The sequence below is a fragment of the Myiozetetes cayanensis genome, unplaced genomic scaffold (assembly GCF_022539395.1).
Source record: "Myiozetetes cayanensis isolate MyiCay16 unplaced genomic scaffold, myiCay2020 scf5-8, whole genome shotgun sequence".
Classification (NCBI taxonomy): Eukaryota; Metazoa; Chordata; class Aves; order Passeriformes; family Tyrannidae; genus Myiozetetes; species Myiozetetes cayanensis.
Genome location: NW_026087742.1, coordinates 29,667,933 through 29,692,825, shown reverse-complemented (window position 1 = coordinate 29,692,825; position 24,893 = coordinate 29,667,933). Strand labels below are relative to the sequence as shown.

Genomic DNA, 24,893 nt, shown 5'->3' with positions numbered 1-24,893 from the left:
CTAATACACCTTTTCAGACTGGCAACCCAAGTGTTCCAGTTTCCACTTGTATACTATCAATCTCTTGCATATAGTCTGAGAAGCAGGTTAAACAATAACTTCCCTTCCATGGTTTCTTTCCTTCTTGCAATCTGTACTCTTTGGACCTGCTATATAGCTAGTTTGTTTTCCTCTTAAGCTGGCATAACTGCCTTAAATCCATTCTGTTTCCTCCTCCTGCTGCCTAGAATCAGTGAAGTGATAGTGAGTCTGGCATCCTTCTATCATCTTAGGTTTAAAAAAAGGAGGAGGAAAAAAAGTTAATGGTGTAGAAAAATGGTCCTAATCTGGGAAAATCAGGACAAATCATAAGACCGCAGAACTAGTAACTAAATGTACTTTCTGAAAAGAAATAATTTCTACCAAAATAGCCCTTTGTGATCTCAATTGCCATGTGAGAGACAGTGCATGTAGTATATCGTGACTGCCTTGAAGTGTACAACATCTAGCTGCAAACAGTTCCTTGATCTAGGTGGGCCTGTAGCTGTGGGACTACGAGGAAGTCAAGTGGCGAGTACACGCTGCAGGCAGGTGGGGCTTAAAGCCTTGTTTCCTGTCTTTTCTTATTTCTTTTCCCATTAAGTTTGTCTACCTGTAACATAAAAAGGAAGATGGTAGAGCAAAATAAATGCTATTCATATTGTGTGTGGTTTTGGGATGAGGGAGTTGTAAAGGTTTACCTTAAGGCCTTGTCTTCTGCTCTTAGGAGCTTGATGTGTGTAGTTACAGCGTGTCTGTCCGTGGATTACAGCTGATGCCATTGGATGACTTTACAGATGGCAGCAGAGAGAAGGAAGATAAAATACAAAGGGTCAGGATGCAGTTTGACAGACTGGTTTGCTAAGGTGTCACAGCACCACTTGGAGTTACCTTCTCTAAGCCTCTGTAGGGCTTTGAACTATCAACTTACTTAGTGACTGTAATGGCACACAAATATTTTAGATGATGCTTCACTTACAAGACAAAACCTGTTTTTCAGGGTTTGCGTTGTATTCACGAAATAAGAGCTGGACTGAGAAATATTTTGATTTGAACCAGGGACTTGTTTCAGGTGGTTTTTCTTCCCTTTTACATATAGTGTAATGTGAAATACCGTATCACTTCTTTAGCATAAAGAAATTCCAAGATAGATTATTGTTTGTACCCATATAATCCCAAATGCACATTCTCTGCTGATCTGCTTGGCTACTTAACAGAGACTCTTCTGCAGAAAGAGTAGAGAAGTGATTCCTTTTGTAAAACACTGATTTAATTTCCCCAGCTATCTGTAAGTGAACATTATGTGGTTTCACCAACAAGTTGAACTTAAAGGCTTTGTGCCAGGATGATTCTATGATTTGCTTTTAGTAGGTATTTCAAGAATGTCTTATTTCAACCATGCTTTGGAGAGGCTAGAAGTCACAGCTGAATGTGGAATTCATGTGTCTCCAGAGTTCAGACTTGTTTGGGACGAAGGAAAAGCTGATTTTGTTCAACAGCAGAAGTGGGGAATAGTCCCAGTTTCTCAGTTCTGTGTTTACTACTGAAGCTGTTAGATTCATTCAGCTCAAGGCCCTGTGCTAACCTCTGTGTAAGGTGCAGCATGTGTTTGAGGCTGCTACTGAGCTCTCTAACACCAGCATTGAGGTAGAGGGGGGAAAAAACCATGAGACCAGACTCGTGATTCATCATTTGCATCCTTGTTTGTTAAACTGGTCACCTGAGTCCGAACTCCGGTGTCTCTTCACAGTAGAAGGTAGATTTGTCAGGTAGCAGATGCAAAGACCAGGGTGTGTGAAGCACAAAGAGGGATTAGCAGCAAATGGACACATCAGGATTTGAAATGCAATATTGATTAGCTCATTAAAATTAATAAAACACTCAATTATAAAAGTCCCATTACATTTTGCAGTTCTTCTGGAAATAGAACAATTTATGTGTCCTTATCCTTTCAGGAATACCTCATTCAAGAGAAATTTTAATGTCATTTTTCCTTCTCAAACCACAGAATGTGTTAACTCTTAATGGAGCCTCAGTTCATCAGCGTTTTATTTAGTAAAACGTTGTTTTTAATAGGCTACTGTTTTTTAAGACACTGGAAGATGTAGTCATAGTATTATGTCCTAAAAGGTTGCTCGAATAGAAAATGATCCAAATAAGTGTGTAATTAGACTAATGTTGCTGTAGGAAGGGTCAAAAATCAAAAGGCAGATTTTCACATACTGGCCAATTTTTAGCAAATCAGACAAATCTGTTTCAAAACACAGCACACAGAAGGAAAACCCTTTGATTCAAGCTCAGGAACTGAAGGAAAAGTATGTGAAAGGGAATGTTGTTCCTAAAAGGGAAAAGTGTCAAATTTTTCCTAATTCTTCAGAAATATGTATATGGCCTTCATGACACATAAATGTGATTTTTCAGGCTACAGATCTAATTGCCTTGTGGAACTTTAAATGACTTAAAGCTGGATTTCCAATGTGGCCTCTATGCTTTACTAAGTATTGTGATTTTTTAATTTTAATAATATCTTTAATAAAGGCTTTGCTTGAGAAGGTTTGAGCCACTTGACTCATGGCAATTCTTACTGAAATGAGAAATTGCTCCAGGAGTACTCAGTTTCCATGCAAGAGGGAGGCTGGAGGAAGATGAAGTCATAAAACGAAGATCCTGGAATGATTGTTAAGTGGAGGACACATCTTATCAATGTGATCACTGCTATTTCTTTTTGCCACAGAAGTTTGATAGAACTTTCTTGCCACACTGCCCAGGAGCGCTAAATCTCCCTTTAACCACAAAATGTTAACCACAAGCTTATAATTTAGATTCCTGTTTTGCCCTGCCATTGTTCTCATCTGCAGTGTAAGATGTGCATTCAGCTTCAGTGTTGCTTCTCTGGCATCGTAATCACAGATCAGAGGTGATAACAGAAAAGCTTTGGGAGCTGAACTCAAAGGAGAGGCCTAGAAATGAATGGTGGTAATGCCACAGAGCCCTTCATCAAAGCCTTTCTTCATCATCCCCTCTCTGATAATCAAAGTCATTGGTAAGGTTCTTTGGTAAAATGCATACACGTTGTGGGTGTGTGTTAAGGTGTTTGATGCTTTCTGTTAAGCTCCAAGATTCTGGAGATGTGAAAGCTATGCAAAAATATGTGTCATATAAAAGAGACTTCTCCCACTCCTATCTGTAGAGAGGAATGACATAATATGATCCAAATGTGCCTTGAAGACTTAAATAATGAGATTTAGGCACACAGAGGCTTTGGTTTGAGCCTCCAGTTCCTAATTTTGGGTGAGGAAGTGAGTGTATCTACTACATCTTAACCCTTAGTTACTACTGTTATAACTTAATTTTCTAGAATCACTGAAATCTTCACTGAATAGCTTTAAAGAAAACCAGAGAAATGAGGGGAGGAAGGAGAGGGAACTGCAGCACTAGTGAAAAGTATTGTCTCACAGTTATGTTAATCTAGTACAAAAATCTGTATTTTAATTTCTAACTCATCAAATTTCTTGTTGTTGCATCAGCCTATGTGTCTTAGTAATAAGGTGTCTGGGAAAAATTGCAGTCTCTTACATTTGTGTGTGCTATAAATTCTTCTATGCAATTTTGACTCCCTTGGTAACAGAGAATGAGTAAAAATGCTGTACCAAATTCACGAAAAGCAGCAGGAGTCTCATCCACTACCTTTGGATGTGCCAAAAGGCTCTGAAAAAGTGAGAGTAGAAGTACTTTTCCAGGCCTGCTTTAATCCCTTGGTTATGTTCCTAAAGCAGAATTTGAGAAGTATGAATAAAATTAAACTGGCACTTTATCTTGATGAAGCTGTAATCTCCAGACTAGTGTCTCTTTTGCCATTTCTGGGAGCTCTGACAGCCATACTGAACTTAACTTGCACTGTGTGTGTGTGAATTAACTTTTGTGTTCTTCCTGTTTGTTTGGTTTCTTTTCTCTGTTTCCATTCCCTGCTTATATCTCTGAAATCCTTGTTTGTTAGTTTGTTTGTTTTCCTTCTGCCTTTCTATAGAAACCTTGTTCATGGACCTATCTTTTCTTTCCCTGACCGCTCCTAAGACTGATGAGGAAGAGAGTATCACATCATACTCCTGTGATGCTGAAGATACTGGGCAAACACAGATGCATAGCAGGGAGGTAAAATATTTTGTCCTCCACCCCAGTAAGAAGCATCTTCTTCAGGGCTTGGGAGGAGGATGAAGACTGAGTAGGGGAAGAAACCTTACATGCATTGCCTTCCTCTATCAAGCAGGTAGTTTTGGTAATGAGATATTTGGAAATATTTAAATATGTAGATCTCCTTTAGAAAGATTGAGGAGGTGAGGGTAGGACTGGGAATGACAGAAGTGGGACTTCAGAAGAGAATGCAAACAACTCGAGATTCTTTCAGGGCTCTGCTGCAAGCCAGCAAGTAGAACACAAGAGTATATTTCCCTGTGTAGGCAGCCTTTAAATGGAGGCAGACGGTCACAGGCGGTGTTTGAATTCTAGGTTCAATAAAGGCACATCCTTCAGTTAGAGGAGGCAAAACAGTGTCACTTGTTAGAATTCAAAATCAGTCTCTAAATGCCTCAATGACTTGTCATCGAGTGACTCACTGCACTGTCATAGTAGGGCTTCTGGCTTTCACATCTAAGTTATACTTGCTGAAACAGTGTCCTGCCAGCTCATATTGACAGTCCCCCCTCCCAGTCTTGTCTCCAATTTACTCATGGTGGAGAGGGGATTTGGGGGGGGCAGGAGAAGGCTGCAAAGGTGGATCAGAGATCTCATTACCTTGTAGACTTGAGAGTGCCAGCCTTTTCATTTGTTTTGTGTATCTCTGGGACAAGTCCTTGAGTTGCAAAAGAAAAACATTCAGAAATGATGAGCTGGAAAAATATGTAAGAATTTAGTCATTTGCTTGGTTTGACCAAAAATGTCTTTTCCTATGTGTTTTCTTTTAAAGTTATTTGCTACTTTGGAAAAATGCCAAAGTTGCGATGATCTCAGCTTTGTCTCCTGCACTTTATTAGGGGATCATCAGGATAATTTGTTTTCCTTGTTGAATTTACTTTATCAGTTTTATTCTAGGTGACCTTTGTTTTTTTAAGAGCCAATCCTTTCTTACACTAGATACATCCTGCAGGAGCCTTTCCTGCCTTCTGATCCAACACTTATTCATCCTGGGACCTAGTCCAAATGCCACCAACAATGTTTGCGTGGGCTTTTTTTGTCTGTTTCAAAAACATTTCGTCACATGCTGACATGTGGCAGCATTAAATGGGTAAATGTGCAGTTCAGGGTGTAATGGTCATGGAGATGAAAGGAGCAGCATGAAATCCGAGCAGCAGAATCTTACCTGGCTTAGTGCTTTTAACATCATACCTGCTTGTGTAATCAAGACTTTAAATTTAGTATTACAGTGGATGTCGTGTGTTTCTGGTGATGTTCAGTTGCTCTTTGAATCCCACCCTGTTATTTTGAGGAGCAGTGACTTCAACAAGGTGTGTGGTGTAGTTGTGTTTGTTTTTGAAGGCTTGAGATTCTGTTCCATCTGCATTTCCTGTAGCTATAGGTAAATCATCTGAAATCTGATAGGATAAGCATGTGTGATCTCTGTGGTCTGTCTTCTCCTTTTTCATGAATTCATGTGCTTCCCTTCTGTGGTGGGGCTCTTGTGAGCCTTGTTATTCTTTTCAACAGGTGTGAATGAGGTGAGCAGTGAAAGGCTTCTCTGTAAAGCATAACCTGTGGTAGTTTCAGTGTAAAGACTGTTTGACCACTCTGTGATGGCTCTGATCATAAATTCCTAATGAACTAACTACAGATTTGGGAGGAAAGAGTCTGTGGTTGATTTAGCATTCTTCTTGACTAACAGATGAGAAGCTTGTGTTTTGGTTTTGTTTTGGTTTTTTTTTTTCTCAAAACCAGCCCCCCCACACCCAAGCTATAAAGCAAGGATGTGGCTGTTGGCAGCTGTTTTCCTTTTGATGTGGTCAACTCAAAATTAACATTAAAAGTGTAATTCTGAACTTGCATTTTCTTGGGAGACCGAATGCATGATGAAAGGACAGGAGGGATCTCTCTCCACCTGCTGGGAGTGTGCTCTTAGCTTGAGCTTTTTAGGAGCTGCGATCGGAGGATGAAGCTTGACACAGCTGAGCTCATCGTGGCACACAGCCATCCAAAGGCAAGAGTGCTTTTCCCTTTCAGCGCTTGGCTGTGAGCTGACCTGGCAGGAAGCTTTGCAAAGCAGTATGAGTGAAGGTAGCTGTGGTGTAGTATTAAAGATCACGGAGGTGCCTGTGGGTTTGAAAGCTGGAGGCAAGGACTGTAAGACATACGGTGAGATCTGGTGGCTTCTCAGAATTGGCCCTCAAGTAAGTGCCTTTTTACTCTGTCATTGTGGTACCTGCTGTATACAGCTTTTTATTTTAGTTATTTTGTTCTTACATTCCTCTCTCCACTCCTGTTATTGTGTTACTCTGTATCTTTTGATTCTCTGTGGAGGCATAATGCTTGTAACCCCTGCCCTGCTGTAGGGACTTCCATGCTTTGCCTAGAAGGTTCATTTGTTAGTGCAGCAGAGCACTTTTGGGATTTTCCCATCACCAACTGCATAATGTCTTGCATCATGTAAGTGTTATATATATTCTTGAGTCTTGAAAAGATGGTTCAGAATTGAAAGAGATGTTTTCCCCAGCAGGTTATAAACTGGGCCCAAACTTCTTACTGGTGTCCAGCTGGAACTATAGTTTTAATCCAAGACAGAATTAAGTTGCTAATTTTGCTGCCAGTCACATGAACTTTATTAAATAATCCTACCGTTTCGCTGTTCCTGTTCTACCTTGCAAGGCCTCCGTTTCATAGTCAAAGCACTACAGTGAAGGAGTCATCTCTTGTACAAATGTTCAGTGGCTTTTTCATGGAGGTGCTGAGATTCCTTGTCACTTTCCACCTAAACACTGCCCATAAAGGCTTATAGTGAGCTGTGATGGAGACAAAGTTTGCTGAACTCTGTCATGTGGTTGTCAAGGGCAAACAGAGAAGCAGCAGGCACAGGGGGGAACAGGTAAACACATTTCTTGTATAGCAAATGTCACTTTATTTCTGAATACCCTGAAATATGTACAGAAAGGCTTCAGCAACATCTGTGCCTCAGAATTCATAGCCAAGATAAAAACAAAACTTTCATCTGGCAGGAACTGTGCTGCAGGTATTTGGTAAGATCTGCTGGGCATGAAAGAACAAAAAACAATTGTGGAGGTTTTTTCCTTATTTTTTTTTCTTTTTTTTTTTTCCCCTCCTCTTCTTTTTTCTTTTTTATTCTCCCTAACTGGGGGACATAACTCTTAGTAGCCCATGGGTTTCAGTGGGAACATTCAGGGACTGTCTTAGCAGCACTTGAGAGCCTAACCTTGAGAACAAAAGTAGTGTTTCATGTGGTTACGTACTGAAAGATGTGGGTAGGCATCTAGTGGGAATCCAGAAAGCGCGTGGGCGCTTGATTCCCTCGGAAACTGTTGGGATTTGGCACCTAAGCTGGTAAAGTATTTTTAAAAACTCTTAAATATCTTTCTGAAAATTGGGTCTGATGTTGCTAATCAGTGTGAGGGGTGGGGGGATTTTTTTTTTTCTGATGTAATGGTGCCTTTGATCTTTGTTACTTTCTAGCAGATAAACAGGAGGAAATTGAAGCAAAGAACAGAAGTGACTTTGGGATTGGAGGGATTGACGTAAAAGGAAGATAAAAGCTATATACTTGTGTAGTTTTTATAAAATGAGGAGGAGGGCAGGACTGCTATGGGTTTCTGAAGGGTATAAATGCCAAGGAATGGCGAGTGTGGTTGGAGTCTCCACTCTTCAAGTGCCTGTGCAGGCAGGGAGTTTCACAGCCTCATCCAAAAGGAGCATTTTTATTGAATCTCGTGAGTATCACAGGGATGTGCTGGTGAGGAACAGAAACACTTTGTGTGGCAGCAAGGAAGATACCTGCTTTAGTACTTCAGTCAGGGTAGAACAGTAAGATCTGCAGTTGTTTGCAACTTGGATTACTTAGCATCTATCAGTGTCATCATACTGCACAAAAATTACTTTCCATTTGTACCAGCCTTTCTGGTCAGGAAGAGCCCAAGCAGAAACTCTGCTTTAGGCCTTGCTAGCTCCTGCCCCAAACTTGCATTGTTAGTGCTTGGATCTTCATCCTTTGTTACAGCTGGCTGCCATGGTGACACAGTTCAATCTCGCTGATCTCTGGTGGCATCTGAAACCTTCACCAGGATGGAAAAGCAGGGTGACAGCTGTGCCAGGGCACAGGCTGGTATGAGTGGGACAGGAGGTAGACACAACAGTCTATCTTGGGACTGCTCTTCTGAGATGTTAGGACATCACTGCTTATAACCACTTATCATAAATACTATATACATGGGGATATAATCCATTAAGATTAGGGTATCTTGGGGAGTGTTTGGTGTCAAAAGGTGTCAAAAGGTTAAAGGTGTAAAAAGGTTACTTAGAGTTGATAAAGCATTAGCAGAGAAAATCAAGTCTTAACTGCTGGGGGTATGGGGGACATTCCCATGTCAAGTGCACTTTTTGTAGCCAATAGATTGAGAAACTAATTTGAGATGATAAATACAAAAGGAAAAATTAGACCAAATAGTTAAGTTAAACCTTAATAAGTCACCAGAGTTGGATGGCATTCAACCAAGAGTCCTGAGGAGCTTGAATGGGAAACTGCAGAACTGCTGGCCAAACTGTATAATTTATCACTACAGATGGCTGCTGTGCCAGAGGACTGGGGAGCTGCCAATGTGATTCCCATCTATAAAGAGGGCTCTAGAGGGGATCCTGGGAACGGTATGCCAGAGAGTCATGCTACCAGGAATGGTCTGTAATAAGGATCTCTGAATCCACAGGTAAATGTTAACTGTTGGGAAAGAGTCAGTGTGGCTTCTGAAAATGAAAATCCTGCTGCCCAATCCCATGAAGTTCTGTGGGGTGTCAGCAAGAAAGGGTTCAATGGATGTAATATATTTGGATTTTCAGAAAACTTCTGTCAAGATCTTAAGATCCTAGAAGTTTGGAGGAAAGGCTGTTTTATGGTTTGAAACCCACATGAATAACAGGAAGTAAGAAATTGGGGTTGATTTCACTTTTTAGGGTGGAGAGGGAAACATTACTGGAGCAGCAACCAAAAGAGCCACCATCCTCATCAGGAAAGGGATGAACAGTATAATTTTGCTTTGATGTAAATGCTTGATGCAGCCATATCTTGTGGATGATGTGGAGTTTCGGTCTCCACATCTCTTGCACTGTAGCATTGCAGAAAGGCAGCTAAAAGGGTCAAAGAAATGAACTGCCTTCCAAGAAGAATTGTTGACTCTTCCTCATGGGAGGGAAGGGAGGAACACATGTTAGGTTTTAATCATAAAGTCAGCAGGTAAAGCTGAATATGAGACATCCATAAGCTCTCATGCTATTACAACCAGGGAACTTTTGATTAAACAAGATAGGCTTAGAGTTTAAAATAGATGAAAGGCCATACTAGTGCTGTGAAGAATTGGTTATTGTAGCCTCTGAATAGGTGGAATTTGGTGACAGGCTTTCAAGTGCTCACCCATGCAGGACAAATCCAGCTTGCACTTTGCAAGACTCTTGCCTTTGCAAGAGTCTCTGTGTGACCCGTCCTTTCCCCAGGGCTCTCTTCTGCAGCTTTTCATAGGAAGCAATTATCCAGGTGGCTGGCAAGTGTTCGACACTCCCTTGTGTACACAATGAGATTTTTTTTTTTTTTTAATTATAAGTGACTTATCCCTCATAGAAGTAATTTTTTTAATGCTGCCTTCAGCAGGGTGTGCATGTGAACTTTATTTTAATTAAGGATGAGGAATCTTTTTTACATAACTATATCCCAGATTCTCATGAGAGAGTGAAAACAGCCCTGAGGGACTGATGAAAAGGCCAGTGAAATCAGTTGCCTCATCGATGGGAGGCCTGATTCTGATCTCTCTTAGGTTCTGTCTACCTGTGGGACTTGCTCCAAGCTGGCTGACAGCCAGAGGATTTGAACCAATGCAAAAGCACTGCCTCCTCATAGCTTTATTTTGGGCCACTAATTTGAGGTTCTGGGGAGATACAGGGGTGGCTGTTGCAGCTCTGTCTGAGGTTGTTGTCCCTGCAGTGGGTATGGCCAAATGGGATGTGAATCTGCTTCCAAACCCTTTCAGCCATGCCCTGATGCTGGCTCAGACAACTTCTACCATTGTGCCTGGTGCCAGGATATTATTTGCAACGCTCAGTTCACCCATCTCCTGTAGGGGAGCGTGTTGTAATGAAAATGTAGTCCCCACCAGCCAGATGAGTTGCTAATTTGATACTACTAATAATATATTTATATACTATGTTTCTTACTACCAGTAATACATGAATACATTTAATACCAATGGGATTTGGTCAAGGTGGTTCTCTGAATCTTTGAGAAAGAGAACAAGTAGCACTGGAAGTCACAAATGAATTCTGTCAACTAAAATTTTATTTCAGTTGTAAAATTTGGAAGGTTCAGGGAGCAGATGAGTAAAATGTTTCTGTACCATTAAGGAGGGAAAATCCAGGGTGTGTGCATGGTCTTTGCTTGTTTATTTTTCTCTTAAGAAGAAAGAAGTGATAAAGGTGTTAAAACTCAATTGTTGCAGTGCTGGAAGCATGGCATACAAATAAAAGAAGATCTCTTTTACTGTGCACAAAGAGAAATATGAAAAACAAACCACGAACTCTGTAAAGAGGCTAATGAGGTTTATGAGTCAGACCTGACATGTCATTAGCATCCACTGCTTGTTTGCAGTGACTGAAGGGACCATCCCTTTCAGAAAGTCTCACATACTGGAGATAGTTTTACTACCCGTTATCGGAACCTCTGTGGTGTTGAAGAAGCTGAACTGCTGACAGACTGCACAGTTGTGACCTTGTGGTGAACTGCTGAACCTGGTGGTGGCTGGCAATTAGTTTTTCTGAAGCCAAAAGCCTAGAGAGGTTTGGCATGTCTGCTCTGCAGAGGGCAGATACCTTTCCTTTTTACTGTGTTAAGTCAGGCAAACATTGATGCCACTCCATGAGGGCCGTGTTGCTTTTGTTCTGTTCCTGCTCCTGTCCCAAAAGCTGTCTCTATAGAGTGTCTAGAAATTTGGCTTCTCTTATCAGAATAAGTAGTCGTCTTAGGTGAATCAAAGGAGGGCTTTGATGCTCAGCTCTTAACGTTTTGTTGAAGTGGTAGTTCATGCCATCAGTCTGAAAAGTGTTTGGGATGTAAAATTGATGGGAAGTAACTGGTGATGCAGGGGCTTTGCAGCCTCAGATGGGCATCTGCCATCAGTCTCCTATAAAGGGTGGAAACACTTTGGAGGAGCAGCTCAGCAAGGAGGTGGGGCAAAGATAAGCCTGTTGGAATAGATGTCCTTCAGCTGTTCAGCAGAGCATTGTAAACGAGTGCACTTTAGACAGAAAGGAATCCGATGGTCATGTCACAGCTTGGATGTGCTGTGCTTTGGGCTGATTTCGTAGCTTGGAGCATGTGCTTCGACTGGAGGTCAGCAGATGCAGCCTGGATGAATCAGTTAGATGAGGGCAGTGGGGAACAAGGTCAGTGTCAGTCATGTCAATCTGAGAGTCTGAAGGCTTTAAGCGCCTTAAAGTGCAGAAACTATAGACAAATTTCTGATGGTGAAATGTTGTTTCAGAGCGAGGCCTGAACATTTCCATCATCTGAACTGGTCAAGAGGAAGCGACCTCAAGAGATGTGCCGGGGAGGTTTAGATTAGATATTAGGATTTTTTTTTTTCCCAAGGAAAGGGTTGTAAAGCATTGGAACAGACTGCCTGAGAAATGGTGGAGTTACCAACCCTGGGAGCATTCAAAAAATGTGGATGTGGCACTTGAGGACATGGTTTAATGGTGAACATGGTGGTGGTGCTGGGTTGATGGTTGGACTTGAGGATCTTAAAAGTCTTTTCCAACCTTACTGATTCTGTGATTCTATGAAATAGAAATCCCATCCCTGGCATACGTGATCAGAATAAGAACCCAAAGCTGTGCCAGGAGCAGTGATCCAAATCTCTGCTTTGTGCCACTGGTGCCTATAGGGAATATGGTAAAGTGTTGTAATCACTTGGTAACTTGAACCAGGAACAAATCTGTGAGGCTCATTCAGGTGGAAAGGAAAAAGATAGTGAGCAGTGCCAATGTCCCTGACTGGGGAATTTGCACAGGAGATGGATAAGGATGGCAGAACAGTGCCAGTTCCTCCTGCTCTCTGAGCTGTTTCCATTCTGAGTGTGGTACCAGCCCCAGCTTCTGCCTGGCAGCCTGCCCCAGCGGCAGATCCCTGCTCTGTGCCTTGATCCGGAATCGCTTGCAAAATTAGCAGGGGGTTGAGGGTGGAAACAGAAAATGCAGAACCAGAGCAGAACAGAAGTCTGGAAACCCACAGGAGGTGTTTCTCCACTGCTGTAAACTTGTGTGACCTTTCTCAACTCCCTTCAACTGTGTCCTCAGATTTTACAAGGGTAGTGGAGCTATTGTGCACTTTCAGGTATTTTGTGTTACCCAGCAGATGTTTTTGCTTCCCCCAGATAAGTAATATTTTATTACTGAGTAGTGTTTTATGGAGGAATGGTTTTCTGTGCATTGCTTAAAATTCAGAAAAAATCCTGAAATTTTGTGAGCCTCTAGTATAGGCAGAGTTGGGGGAAGAAGGAGTATTAAATCTTTTCTGCAGAAACTCTTGATCATTTTCCCTTCCAAACCAGTTTCAGGCTGTTTCTTTATACCAAACCTTCGTTAATTCATCTTGGAGTGAAACAGCAGATAGTTGGTTCTTTTTGAAAGCTGCACAGATTAGAAGATGCTTCAATACATAAGCCATAAAGACATAAATAAGAACATCCTAAGGAATAATATGAAGTGAGATGCTTTCTGGGACTGCTACACAGCTGGTGTAGCTGTGATGGGTGAAGTCAGGTTTTGCCTACACAGATCTCCTAAGCCTCAGTTCTTTGAGTTTTACTCTGCTTGCTTTGGCTTCTGAGACAGCCAGTGTCTGGAGCTGAGGCACTCTGGTACTTTGCTTAGTGTCCCCAAAAGACCTGCAAACTTAGCCAAGGTTTTGGGCTTGAGAGGGATGAGCTGCGTAGCTTGAATTGCAACTGGGTGCCTCTAGTTCTGAGAGGCTGTAATGACTGCGACCTTTTGAAACCTTGTTCAAACTGTTTTTGTTGCACTCAGACAGGAATGTGACGTTCTTTGTTCTGCCTCCTAAAAGGCAAACCTTTTTGTGTAGGCCACTTGGCGGCTTTTATAGTTTGATATATGTGGGTCAGGGGAGGAAGCAGGCATAGACTGGTGGATGTTTTCAAGCTGCTGAAAAAGTCCTTTTCAGTACATGAAGTGAGTTTTAGGATCCCAGCTGAATTTTTGCAAATAACCTCTGTCTTGTTTAAGAACAGAAATAAGCCCCCAAATTTGAATTCCTTCCAACTCCCGTGCACACAAGTGAGTGGGCTGACTCTTCTCTGAGACAGACCTGTGTAGTAAAGGGTTACATGTTTAATTCTGAACCCCTCCTTCTCCTGAAAGGAAACATGCAATATCTCAGCTACCGTGACTGAAATTTCATTGTTTTTCAAGCAGAGTAAAAGTGTGCACTCAGTAGTTAAAATTAAGGTAAAGGTTTGCATTGCCTCTTGAAACCATTGGAAGGGGGTCTTCTTGGTGCCTGTACACCTTTAGGTATGTGTCTTCACAGAATCCTAGACTGGTTGAGATTAGAAGGGAACTCCATAGGTCATCTGGCCCAACCCACTGCGCTCAAGCAAGGCTACCCATTGCCAGGTGCTCAGGACAGTGCTCAGACAGCTTTTGAGTGTCTCCAAAGATGGCTCCACCAGCTTTCCGGATAACCTGTGCCAGTGCTTGGACACCCTCACAGTAAAAAAGTGTTTCCTGATGTTCAGAGGGACCCTCCTGTGTTTCAGTTTGTGCCCATGGCCTCTGGTCCTATCACTGGGCACCACTGGCTCTGTCTGCTTTGTACCCTCCCTGAAGGTATTTATATACATTGATGAGATCCCCCTGAGCCTTCTCTCAGCTTAACAGTCCCAGCTCTGTCAACCTTTCATCATAGAAGAGATGCTCCAGTCCCCTCAGCATCTTCATGGTCCTTTTGCTGGACTATCTCGTCCTTCTTTCTTAACTTCTTTTCCTCTCTCCATTGCCTGCTGACCTCAGCCCTCAATTACTGCAAGAGGTTCTACACTTGCATGACAAGCCTACTCTGGGCTTGGCTTTCAATTTAAAGCCTCCAGGTAATGTGGCTTTAAAGCCAGGACACCTCTTTTGCAAACATTCTCCTACTGTGTGATGTTTCTTCCGAGGTGGTGGTGTCATACATGTACGCAATTTGATGTGTGTCTCCTGTGCAGTGCATTTTCTGTTTATGCCTGGCTGAGGAAGGGAGTCTGCCACAAGGACTGACTGTGCAGCTTCAGCTCTAACTGCCTTAAGTCACACTATTTACTTTGGAAATTACAGTTTCAATTGCTGCTGATAACCCAGCTGATTGTTATGTTATACATTTAGCACTGTTTTTTTAGTTCTTTCCTTAATTACTTATGTAAATAGTTTTAGAAGACTTAGCATTAATTTTGGAGAAGCTGGCATATCAAAGGCTGTGAGGCTAGCAGCAGGTGCTGTAAGTAATCACTCTTCTAAATTAAGCAACGCTTTCCGAGGCAGTAGGTTAATTTCTGGGTAAGCAGCCTGCATACAGATTCTTGGAATCAGCTGGATTGTGACCCAGCAAGTGACTCAAGGCTTTGTATAGCTCTAACCACATGAAATATCTCACTGAAGCCCCTCATTTTTAGAGGAAACTGGGGCTGTGCTTGAGCATCTGTTGAAATCATGCTATTGTGTTGAAATCTCTGTCACCTGGGTCTGTGCCTGTCTTTGTAGCTCAGTCTTCTCTACCATTAGGGGTGTGTTTGGAGCGTGGGCAGTGTCATGGTTTAACAATGTCAAGCTGCCTGGAGCTCAGGGTATGTATCACGGAATCATAGATTGGTTTGTGTTGGAAGGACCTTAAAGATCACCTAGTTCCAGCCCCCCTACCGTGGGCAGGGACACCTTCCCCTAGAGCAGGTTCCTCAAAGCCCCATCCTACCTGGCCTTGAACACTGCTGGGGATGGGGCATCCAAAGTCTCTCTAAGCAACCTGTTCCAGTGTCTCACCACATTCACAGTAAAAAATTCCTTTCTGGTACCAAGTCTAAACCTGCCCTCTTTCAGTCTGAAGCAATTCCCTCTTGCCCTATCACTACGAGCCCTTGTAAACAGTTCATCTTCAGATTTCTCTTAGGCACCATTCAGGTCCTGAAAGGCCAGAGTGTACATGAGTGGCTTATGTTTATGCCAAGGTCTGTGCTGCTGTGGATTTCTCTAACTATTACAGGAGCAAGAAAAGTAGTGCTTGAGAGCTACTCAATGGCTTGAGTGCCATTTCTTTCTTCACCTTTGTGCGTGCAAGTGGATTTCTGCAAAAATATTTCCTCTAGTATCTCTGGTGGAGTTCTCTTGGGATCTGTGAGCAGTAACTGTTGGCCTGTGGGACAGACACTGCTCTAGTGATGCCTGTTGCTTTTGCATTGTCACAGCTCTGGCCAGCAGTGTTCTTGCCCAAGGCTTGGAGCTCACCTGCAGCAGTGTGACCAGCTCTTCAGAAACCACTCCAAGCCCATGAGGCTGATGAGGTCAGTGATTTTTGTGACGTGAAAACTTAAATGACTTTTACAGACTCTGCAGGGCTCTGAGGAAATTAATAAAATCTTAATTTCTGTCACTACACAGAATGTGACTTTGGAGCACTTCGTCTTACTTGTGGAATAGGAAGGTTCTTGCAAGCTCGAGCTCTCTTTAAATCCTGTCTTCCTGTGTGAGGATCATGCAAAAAAGTAAGGGGAAAGGGGCAATTTCTACTTACAGGAAATCCCATGCGAAGTGGAATAGAGCAGAAATAATGCCTTTCTCCAAGGATTCAAGAAGGGAGAGAACTTCAGAGAGCTAGAGAGAAAAAATGGATTTTTGGTGCCTCCAGGTGACTGTAGTCTGGGACTTGCAGAGCCTGTGGATGTTTAGCCTGGTTATCAAGCTGGTGCTTGAAATCATATGCATGCTAAATAAATCTCAGGCCTTTTTTCACACTCTTTACTTGATGTTTTGCTGTGGTCAATCATCTTCAGATCAAAACACTCTTAGGCTTGAAGCTCAGTGTTGGGATACAGTCTTTTCATTTTAAAAAAATTAATAATCCAAATGATAGGCTTATGAAGATTGAACTTGGTTCTTAATTGGTTGAGAGGTCTGTAATCTCTTTAATTAAATCTCTTATCTTCTCACTTTCTAGATTAAAACTTTATTCATTTGTTTGCTCTGTGATCTTCAAGAGGCACAGTTCACATGTGCAGAGTCTAATAAACAATATTTTACTATCTGTGGTAGAAACAAGATGTATAAGCAACTTAGATTTTTGATAGCTCAGCTTTACTCTGAAACTTAAATTCTCTTGTAGCTCTGTGAGCAAACAGTCTTCTTTAAGCGATACTGCAGTTCTGTGGGAAGTGGGACGAAAATGTCTTTTTTAAAAGAAATCATGAAGAGGAAATCATAGTCTCTGACTCTTCACTCTGTGCATTTCCTGACAGTCAGTGCCTTGGGGGTTCAACAGGTGATCTCAGTGGATATTGATGTACTCAGAATCATCTCAGTATATTGTCTGGGATGCTGTGAGATGCCTGCAAGGCTTGGAAATGGAGAGAGGAACACTGGGCAAGAACTGGGTGGACAGAGAGTTGGTGACAGGAACATAGAAACACGGTAATCTTGGGCAGCCTTTTCAGAAGGGGTCAGAATTTGAACTCTTTTAAATGCTGTGGGGTAGGAGGCGGGGAAATCTTGTTTCTTAGATGGTTTAGCTCTGTGTTGGCTGAAAGATTGAAAGCATCAGGTAGTGCAGTGATTAGGTACTCAACAAATGTCTTGAAAGCTGGCTTTCTGAATGGATTCCTGAAGAGAAGGTAAAGGACCAAACAGTCTCTGCTCCAGATTTGTAGGTTTTGGGAAGTGTAGATCATTTAAGAATACTGCTTTTCATCTTTCTCACTGACTGCCTTAGACTCAGTCTATCCAAGTATTTTTTCCAGGCTGCATGAAAAATTTGTCATGCTTTCTGTTATCAAAAGCAGAACTTGAAGGAATCCTGTCCCTTACTAAAGATATGAACACTGTTAGGGAACTTGGACATATTAATAAAACCAAAATATTACTCTACCAGTCTGCCCTCTGAAATTAAACATGTCAAGCAAATTGCTGAAACGTTAGACTGAAACTTGGCAATTACGTTTGTGTGGCAATTTGATTCTGTTCTCCTAAAATACTTCTGGACAACATTCAACTGTAGCTCCACTCTAATCCCAAGACTACCCTGCAGATGCCCTGAACACAGACGCATAAGCAGCAAGCTCTGATGGCTTGGCCTGTGTAGTTGCTAGAAAGCTTCAAAATCTGGTTTGCTGTCAGAGGGCTTTCCATTTGGGAACGGGCAACTGATAACATTCCAATTTTAACTCTGGAAGAGGAACGGAAAATAAAAAACCTTCAGAGAAGCAAATTTTTGTCTAGACTGTGGAGCTAGCTGGGTGTCTTATTCTGGCTTGTCAGGCTGCCTTCTTGTTTGGGGCTCTTTCTGAGTGGTTGACAACTGCATTAACTCCATGAAAATAAAAGCACTTTTGGTGTGGCCTGTGAACCCTGGTGCCCCATGACCATCCTCAGCCACAGTTGTCTCAAAGAGTGCCTTACTGATCCGTGTAAATGCACCATCTCTTCTCTTTGTCTTTTCACAGTCATCGTTTTAAAAGCTTTCCTCTGCTTTTGCCTTAAAAATTACTTTTGAAGTGAAAGGTCTCTTTTATTTCATTGACTAGAAAGTGTACGTGATAATTACAGGACAGTTGCTGTGTTAGCTGAGATACTGCAGTATTTCTGTAGGACAAAACCCTGCTCCAAGCAGGAGCAGTTCGACTTCTCTCACTCAAACCCGCAGGGGCCAGGGACAAGGAATTTTCTAGGTTTTCTGCTGAGCAGTGACAGTGGTATCTGTGTGGATGCTATTTATTGCACTGTAAATAATAGTTTAATGGACTTGCATGCGATAAAATGCTATTTTGTGCTGGTGTGTGGTTTTCAATGGTATGTCAGAGAATTACTTACGGCTTTTAATTTGCATCATTCAAGAAAGCAATATTTTAAAAATGTGATTATGATATCAAGGGTTTGTGAAGTGAAGAGCAGACAGGCTTTTGCTTGCTCTAAAGATTTCCTGTCTAGTGAATATAAGTCATAAACACAACAACTATGGGATTTTTTTTTTTACTGGTTTTTTTTTTTCTTTCCCCCCTCTTTCTGTCAGGCTTCTTTCCTTCTCCTGCACTTGGATCCACTTAAAAATGGCTAGTTTCAGGGCAAAAGGCAAGCATACCAACTAATCTGTGGAAGACTTTTGTCATTTGATAACGGAATGCTGCTTTTAAAGTGGAACCTGTCTTGTCTCTTCAGCAGCGTCTACTTGGTTGTACTCTTGTTCCAAGATGAGTCATGTTTCAATCCTTGAAACCCCCACTGTCCTTGACTATCTTTTAAACTTTTTTTTGTTTAGTTTGTTTGGGTTATTTTCTTTTGGTTGTTGTCAGGGAGCTGCTGGGATAGCTGAAGAAGTTCTACTTCTTACCTATTGTATCCCAGTTGCTACACTGATTATTTACAGGGCTGCTGTCTGACTTGCACTGTAGGTGTTGATCCTGTTGTGTGAAAGCCCCTGGTGCCTCCAGGGATCCAGATAAAGGATCTTTTTAAGTGTTAGATGCCACAGACCCTATGCTGTTTGTGATAGCAGTGACTTCAGTTTGGGCAGGATCCAGGCCCCCCCTTCAGAGCAACAATACTGGATGAAGCCTTTGGCTCATGGAATGCATGAACTGATTGTTGCTTGGCTCCCCACAGGATAAAGGTCACGCTGCATTGAAAAGGGCTCACAGACATGTTTCCCCCAGGATAAATGCTCAGCTCTACCATATACTTAATCTGGTCAGTATTTACCTGTTAAGAGTGTGGAAGAGGGATGGGACAGATCATCGACCAGTAATATACTGGTTTCCTGAGCATTCATGCCATTAGATTTGGGCTCAAAGACACTGTGTGGGCAGGGATTGGCCTCTTGGACTTCGGTGCTTCCTGACTGTAAACCTGTCCCCCTTGTCCCAGGTCATGCCGGGGATGACAGTAGTTATTTTAGGGCAGTTCTGGAGGAATCTGTGGGAAAAGATGAGGATTTAGGTGGTGCTGGAAGGAGGTTCTAGAAAAGCACCTGGCTTGTACCTATGTAATCACGAGTAACAGCAGGGAACCAAGGGTGGGGGATTATTGCACAAGGGAAGTGATGTCCTGGATGTAACTGCTGTGTGGGCTCTTTGCTTTTAAAAGTCAGGTTGGTTTGGCACTGAGTAGCTTTAGGAGAGGTGTTTTTAGCTGCTGTTCTTTGGAAATCAGCATGCTAAACCCCCTTGGAATTGCAAGAATATGTGCATATGCAGACCAGTATAGCTTAGATTCAATTGTTACAAAATACACCCTTGGAAACCTCATCTGTGATGGTGTCAGCATGTCCCTCACATTTTGTGAATTTTCAGAAGCTGTCAGGTATTACTGTGTGGGAAGTGTTACAGGGCATTATGGGATAAATCCTGAAATCCTAATTCGGGCCAAACTCCCACTGTTTCAGTGGGTGGCTTGCTGGCATTAGGGCCAAGTACCCCTTAGCTATCACAGATGACCTTTCTGTCTTTTTAAAGCCAAGTAGACTGAGACTTGGTGTCTGTATCTTGTATTAGAGATCAAACTGCAGGATTTTAGCCCTTAGAATTTATATATGTGCTTAAATTTTTGAACAAGAAGTTGGTTAACTAAAAACATTTCCAGTAGCTGTTCTTTAGATTCTCAGTAATGCTGGTGAAATGCCAGAGATCTGGAAACAGAATTAGCTGGTGATTTAGAGCAGTGGATGAAGACGACTCTCAATGTGTAGGAGAAACACTGATTTTCTGAAAACTCTGCTTTTCATAAATGGAGAAAATATTACCCCTTTTATTTTAAAGTGAAAACTTTAAGTTCTTTCAAAATATCAGTACAAATTTATTGAAACACTGTTTTGTCAGATAACTTTTTTTTTTTTTGGTAAGAAAATGTTTCTGTGAAATGCCTGCAACTTTTGTCAGTATACTGCTTTCCAGTAATATTAAATTTAATGCATTTTACAAGTTAATAGTTTGAAATTAGGTACTTAGAGTTCCTACTGTCACCAAGTAGTTGAGATCATACGCTGTTCTGGCCTCTTCTGTCTGTGCAAGAAGGAGGGAAGATGTTGTATTTGTTTTGGGAACACTTGAGAAACCAAACAATATCCCAACAGTAAAAAAAGAAAAATGGGCCAAACCCCTTCAGAAAATGTTACTGTGCAAACCTTGTCTGTGAGGAAGCTTTCTCAGCTGAAATTAGAGCTCCTTTCCCTCACCTCAGTGGAGCATCACCATTAAAGTTTGACAGCCCATCTTGGTGTCAGCCTTGCATGTTGTGCTGGGTAGCCTAAGAAGTTGCTCAGCTGCAGCTGAGGCGCTGAAGCCCGCACAGTATTTCCTTCCTTCCAAGCATTTCTCAGGTCGTAGTGCAGCCTGGAGGGGAAGGGAGATGCCCCACAACACCCACTTCCCCTTAGGTGGTGTCTGCCTATTCATATTTCAAGCTCAGGAGAGCTCTTCTGTCCCATCATCTGGACTCTAAGGGGGAAGAAGGGTTTTTGCATTCCTCCATGCCCCCTTTACTTTCTACCATTTGGTTTGCCATCAGGATTGCATATGCAGTTCTGTTCTTTTTTTTTTTTATTTTAATGGGAATCTGTTTCTTGTGCTAACTGAAGAAGCAGAAGCACCTGGAAGGGATTTTTTTCATGCTGTGTGCTCTATAACTACCTGAATTGCCTTTCCTTTAAAGAGGTGATTGACTGATTGGAGAAGGGCAGAGCAGACAAGAAGTACTTGCACTTTCTCCCCCTCTTGTGCCTCTAAGATCACAAGTGAGGTCTGTGTGAGATCTGGGACAAGAGCTTGTATATCCCAAGTACCAGGACTGTACTCCACACATTAAAATTCATAAAGAGGGTTTGCAGTACTGATCCCAACTCTTCTGCTGATTTTCTGCTCAAGGTTGTCACCACCTCTTTTAATTTGTCTTTATCACTAAACTGGGGCCTTGGATGCCGAGGAGTAAAAACGCTTACTTCAGACAAGTATTTTGAATGATTTTATGTATCTCTTTTCTTTAAAGCCTCCCTTTCACTTTGTGTGGCTTGTAATTGCAGAATTGGTGAGGTTGGTAGGAACCTCTGTAGGTAGTCTAGTCCAACCCCCCACTTAAAGTGGTGGCAGCTGGAACAGTTTGCTCAGGGTCATGTCTAGTGGGGTTTTGAACATCCCCAAGGATAAAAACTCCATTATATTTCTGGGCAGCTTGTTCTGTGGTTTTGTGTCCATCCCCGCCCCACCCACGCTGAAAAAAAGTGTCTTTGTTGTGGGGTTTGTTAATCTTACACTTAAATTAATTCTCCTGTATTTCAGTTTGTGCCCATTGACTCTTGTCCTGTTGCTGCATACAACCAAGAGGAGCCTGGTTGCATCTTCTTTACACCTCCATCAGGTATTTGTGCTCATTGATAAGATACCTCTGAACTTTCTTCTGCAGGCTGAAGAGCTCTTTCAGCCTCTCCTCACCTGCCAGATACTCCAGTCCCTTAATCATCCTTGTGGGACCTTTGCTGGACTCTCACCAGTATGTCTGCATTTCTGTTGAATGGGGGAGGCAAGCACTTGTCCCAGCACTCCAGATGTGTCTCACCAGCCCTGAGCAGGGGGGAAGGATCCCTTCCCTTGACCTGCTGGCGTTTGTATTTCCTAATGCAGCCCAGACACTGTGCTAGTTGACCTTGTTTGCTGCAAAGGTGCTTTGGAGGCTCATGGTCAACTTGATGTCCACTGGGAATCTCAGGTCTTTTTCTGCTATTTTGCTTAGTTTCTGCCAGTTGGTTCCCAATCCATGCTCCCAAGCAGCAGGGCTTTGCATTTTCCTTTGTTGAACTTCACAAGGTTGGTGTTGGCCCATTTCTCCAGTGTCTCCATATCCCTCTGAGTGGCAGCACACCCATCTGGTCCGTCATCCACTGCTCCCAATACTGTGTCATCTTCAAGCTTCCTGAAAGTGCACTCTGTGCTGTCACCCATAATCTTGCCTTTACGAAGAATCCAGAGCCCTGGGTGAAGTGTTTAATGAATCAAATCTTCCCGCAGTTCATGAAAGTACATTGCTGTTCACTTGGGAAAGTCAGACAGAGATGAGGTAGCTTCACTAGCACTAAAAGAACATTAAATACTCTGCCTTGTAGTGATGGACTTCATTATTATTATTTAGGACTTCAATTCCTTGAATCTCTGATACTTCCTGCAGTACCAGCTCATGCCCTTTGCTAACACCATAGCAACCTGCTATAAATGTCCCTATATAATGTGGCTTGTTGGCCAAAAACTGGTCAAGGAATGCTTTCTAGAGTAGGAAATTCATGGAGTTGGTAAGAAAAGTGCAATAGAATGAGAGAAAAATCCTATTTTTAATTAATAGTATGGCAAAGTGTTGTTTTTTTTTTTTTCTCTCCAAAACTGTGCCTCAGAGGAAACAGGGGCATCAACTGAAATTCTCTCAATGCTTTATCTATATCCCCCTCCCCCAAAACCTACATCCAAGGCACAGTCTAAACCTCTGGGCTAACAGATGGTGTTGAGAGGGGGAGGGAGGGGGAACAATTTGCATCTAAATAGCTGAAATAAAAAAGGGTCATGTCCCACAGACCAGCCCCACTCACCTGCTGTTTAAATCCCCCTGAGAAACAGGAAAACGCGCTTAGTTTTTTAATGTCTGCGTCAGCTGTACTTACTCTCTCAAGCTTTCTGCACTAAAAAAAGCTGCAATCCTGTGCATCTTGCTGTATTATGAATTCTGTTCTGGCCCCAAAATGATGAACTCCTAAGGATTTGGTTCTTTGAATGTAGTTGACAGCTCTGTCGCTACTGTTCAGCCCCTCATCAGAGTGACTGATACGGTTGGCTATCGTAATTAGCACAAGCACTAATGATACAGAGAAGGCTCAAACCAGATATTACCTCTTTGGTCCTACTCATATGGCTGCCTGAGTCTGTCTTCAGAGGTGCTCTTGCCATGGGGTCCTGTGACCTCATGCTGCAATATTCTGTGCTGGGTTTGTGTGTGTAGGTGAGATGGGGTTTGGACAGCCCTGGTGACCACCAAGCTGTAGCCCAGCAGTGATCCTGATCCTGCAGGACTGTGGCATGGTTTGGTGTTGGATGGCTGTGCTTAATCCTGCGGGCATGCAAAGCCAAGTTGTTCTGGCTTTCTGACTCTGTCCTGTAAAAATTTGGTAAGTTTGACTAAGACCTTGCTGCTTTGGTAGTGATTTTGTTCTGGAGTGTAAAGGTCACTCACCCACCACTTCTACACATTCTAGGTCTACCCCTCTGTCCAAGCAGCAAGAAGTGAGCTGCTCAGGCAGACTTTTTCAAGGCTATGGAAAGCCTGTAATAAGGAAAATCTTCCCAGTTCTTCATAATCATGGGCACATTCACCACGTTCAACCATCTTGCCTTGTCTCCCAATGATATTTGAGGGATGCAGGTGGTAGTGGAGGCAAGAGAGCTTCACAGCTGAAGTTTAGTCTTAGTACAAAACACCAGGATGAGCAAAACCAGTTTCTACCCACCAGTTCCTTCAACTTTTACACTCAAATGCTAAAAATAAATAATGTGAAAAATAAATAATGTGAAAAAATAAATAATAGTCCAAGTGGTTCAGGAACTTATATTACTTTTGTCTGTTGGTATCTTCTCCACCTCCCAGTAAGCCAGAGGCATTGGTAGTTTCAGTTTGTCAGACCGGAAGGCTCAGCAGGATAAGGAGTGGTGAAGATGATGTCTGGGGACCCACCACTGTGTTCTGTGTGTTGACCTGGTAGAATAAAATGTCTGTAGAGGAGGATTTCTATTTCTGGATTTGCAAGACCTTGAATCTCTTCTTTCTTCAGCACAAGCCTGAGGGGAAATTGTGAGGTTAGCCTTTTCGGAGCTATCCAGCCTCCCCTCCCACAAGTGTCTTGGAAGAGGAAATGGACTCAAGAAGTATCTTCATTTTCTTTTCTTGTTTAATTCCCAAGTGTATTTCAGTATAGTGAGTGGTAGTGGTTGAATAACCTGTGTGCATGAGGTCAACATGGATTTGGGCAACAATCTTGTTTATATGCCCCTGGGGAATTGGTTTATTTATTTTATAATGTTATATAGATTGCAGTTAATAGAAACAAGGTGATGTGTGGATACTTACAGAAGTAATTGAGCAATGTGCAAAACCAAATTCAGAGCTGTCTGTTATACTTTATAACTTTCTACAAGTTTTTTTTTCTTCTTAGGACATTATATCACTTGAGGATAATTATGTTTATAAATGATCATATGATACAGACCACTTGGGAGTAAACAAAATAAGTGAGTAACTTGGGTGGTGCAAATTATATACACACGTGTGTGTGCATATATACAGGTTTGTACATCCACACTTTCTTCTGTACTACAGAACTTTGCCCTGCTCCTTCTCCAAACTTCCCC

At 42.2% G+C, this 24,893-nt stretch overlaps 1 protein-coding gene across 12 annotated transcripts in view; it reads left to right on the top strand.

Annotated features, from left to right (window-relative positions):
- Positions 1–24,893, top strand: part of PAK1 (p21 (RAC1) activated kinase 1) — a 74,759-nt gene that overhangs the window by 4,295 nt on the left and 45,571 nt on the right. Inside the window, exon 1 of one of the 12 annotated variants that reach the window (XM_050331804.1) lies at positions 5,502–5,519. The exons of 7 other annotated variants lie outside the window; for them this stretch is intronic. The gene's annotated coding sequence lies outside the window, so the exon portion shown is untranslated. Of the gene's footprint in view, positions 1–5,501; positions 5,520–6,258; positions 6,396–8,915; positions 8,934–15,998; positions 16,017–21,849; positions 21,868–24,893 lie in introns of those variants that run through there. 4 more of the 12 variants (XM_050331800.1, XM_050331807.1, XM_050331803.1 and 1 more) reach the window with 4 other exon arrangements.